The sequence below is a fragment of the Carlito syrichta genome, unplaced genomic scaffold (assembly GCF_000164805.1).
Source record: "Carlito syrichta isolate Samal-C Ts95f unplaced genomic scaffold, Tarsius_syrichta-2.0.1 Scaffold313469, whole genome shotgun sequence".
Classification (NCBI taxonomy): Eukaryota; Metazoa; Chordata; class Mammalia; order Primates; family Tarsiidae; genus Carlito; species Carlito syrichta.
This window is the reverse complement of record NW_007257565.1, coordinates 238,598-241,285: the sequence shown is the minus strand read 5'-3', so window position 1 is coordinate 241,285 and position 2,688 is coordinate 238,598.

Sequence of the window (2,688 nt, the reverse complement as noted above, 5' to 3'; positions counted from 1 at the left end):
CCTGTCCCACCAAAACGTTCTGCTCCACGCAACGGCCCAGGCGGTAGGTGAGTGTTTGAGCTGAGGCTCTTGGTTCCATCTACAGAAACAGACTTCTGGTCCGCTTGAGTGCAGAAATGGAATGCACCAGGAGAAATCAGGTCGTTTCAAGACTTGACTAGAAGGCATGGAAGAAAGAAAGCAAGCCCATGCCACAGCAAGAAACTGGTCTGGACACCAACACCACCTCTGCAGGCATGATCCCACCCTCTGCAGGAACGATTCTCAGCCTGCAGCTTTGCCTTGCTCTTAAGACACAAAGACCCAGGCACGTGCATCGTACTCCCTCACTGCTGGGAGTCGATTGCAACACCGGCTTTCTCAGCTTCCCAGTTTCAGCAGGGCATCTCCGTCATAGGAAGGGGGTCCTCCGGGTGTGCAGCCAAAACGAACACCCAGAAAGACATCTGCACAGCAGGCCGGCTGCCATCCCCATTTTACAGATCGGGAAACCGAGGCCCACAGACAGATTCATTAAGTGACTCACTCGGCGTCACACAACCCCTAAGAAACGTCATACCTCTTGCTTTGCTCAGGAAATCAGGGCATGCTGTCTGGAGAGAGAGAGAGTTTGGGTTTGCGGTCTTGCTTTGATGGATGCCACCCACCTCTGAGGCTGGCAACAACACCCTCGAGGTTGAGAATACCCCTCACAAAGGGGGGAGCTACCGCGCTGGTCAAAGGTTGGGTACCGCCCAGCTAAGCCTTTCCCCCTCTCTCTCCCCATTCCTGTGTGCCTTCTGTAGCTCCCCCCGGCCCCGTCGCCCAAGTGCCCACACCCGTGGTAAGGTGAGGCACCGAGCGTCCTTCGGGCTGGGGAGCCGTGTGGAGGTCGAGCTGGGAGAGGGGACAGGAGCCTTGCGACAAGGTACTCAGGCTTCACTGAACCTGAGGCAGTTGGAAGCCTGGGGAGGGTTTTCCACGGGAGAGTGACCTGGCTGGGTTTTAGGAATTAGCAACGTGGATTGGAGGCAACCCAGAGCAGCGTGTGGTACATTTACACGATGGAATACTACCCAGCCAGAAAGAAGAACAAAATCACATCCTTTGCGGCAGCATGGGCGCCACTGGAGACCACCGTTCTGCGTGAACTACCGCAGAAACGAAAAACAGGGTGCTGCATGTCCTCACTCATAAACGGGCCCTAAACGTCGGGCCTGTGAGCACAAAGGCGGGAACAGCTGACCCTGGGCACCACTCACGCCAGGCATGGCCAGCTGGTGCCGTCGTCCACTACCAGGGGAGAGAGGGCTCCCTGGAAGCCCAAACCTCACCCGCACGCGATTGGCTTACGCGGCAAACCCTCACATGTACCCCGCCACGCTAAGATAAAAACAAAAAAAAAGTTTTCGAGTGGCGTGAGAGGCCCATTAGCAAGCTGTGTGGTAGGCAGGTGGTCATGGAGGCAAGTGGGCGAGCCCAGCACTCAGCAGCTGGGCTGAAAGGCCTTGGGGATTGCTTAGACACGTGGCAGGCGGAGACGAGGCAGAGGGGAAATGCCAAGTCGCTTGGGCCACTGAGAGCAAGTTCGGTGGTGTCATTCTCCCAGAGAGACGACCCCGGCAGGCTGCGGGGATGGCAGGTTCAAGAGGGTGGTCTGGAAGCAGAAAGGTCTAACGCGGCCTCTTGTCTGGCCAGCGTGGGTCACTCCCCTTCCCGTCCCTCCGTCCCTCCTGCCGAGGGCCACGGGCGTCTGCTTCCACCTGCCTCGCTGGGCGTCGCCAGGGGCGTCAATCCGAGCCAAGTCCCCGGCAGGGAGAGGCAACAAGCAGGGAGACCTGGGCTCCCCTGTGGGTGCAGCTGCCAACTCGCGTTGGGACCATGAGCAGAGCCTCCCTGGGTCTTGGCTTCCTGGCTGTCCCCCACATTCCAGGGTGTGATGGATGAATGTCTGAGGAGGTGAAGCGCTACGTACACGCGTATCGCTGATGACAAGCCGTCCACAAAGCGTCTGTGTATCGCCTGGGCAACCCAGCAGCTTTAAAAAATCTTAAGTGGCTCTTATTCTTCTGATTCATCACAGTCTATGCATTTAACTTCCAGAACAAATTGAGCCCTCAAAATATCTTGGTACATTTTCTACCCACCCCTTAACATTTAAATCCATGCCACCTCACCACTTGTGCACACCTGTTCCCCGGCGCAACTTCCTCCTCCTCTTCCTCTTCAAGCGGCCAGCCCAGCCTTGCCCGCGCCCTCCCCCCAGGGGGGACAAGAGCCACGGGAGGGACCCGGCCCAGCCGGTCTGCCCCAGCTACGTCCTGAACAGCCAGCCAGGGGAGGGAGGGCCGGGGAGGGGTGGGGAAGGGGAGTGAACACCCAGAGGGAGGGGCAAGGGAGCCCCAGTCAAGGCTGACAATGAAAATCCCTTTTCCCCCACGTCCCCACGGTGGGCTTGAAGCCACGAGACGAGGGGGTGGGGGAGACGGCCGTGGGATGCCGCCACAGTGCCCGTCTCAAGTCTCGCTGATCACTGGCTAGAGCTCTGGCGTCGGCGTCCGTGGGACCGGCCGGCTTGGAGTCTCAGCCCCTCCTCTGGCTCACGTGGACCAGAAGCTTGTCAAGGCACGACGAGCACCAAGGCTGGCACTGTTCTGCCAAAAGCCCTCGCCGTGGCACCCGTGAGTTCATATCACTTTTTTTTTTTTT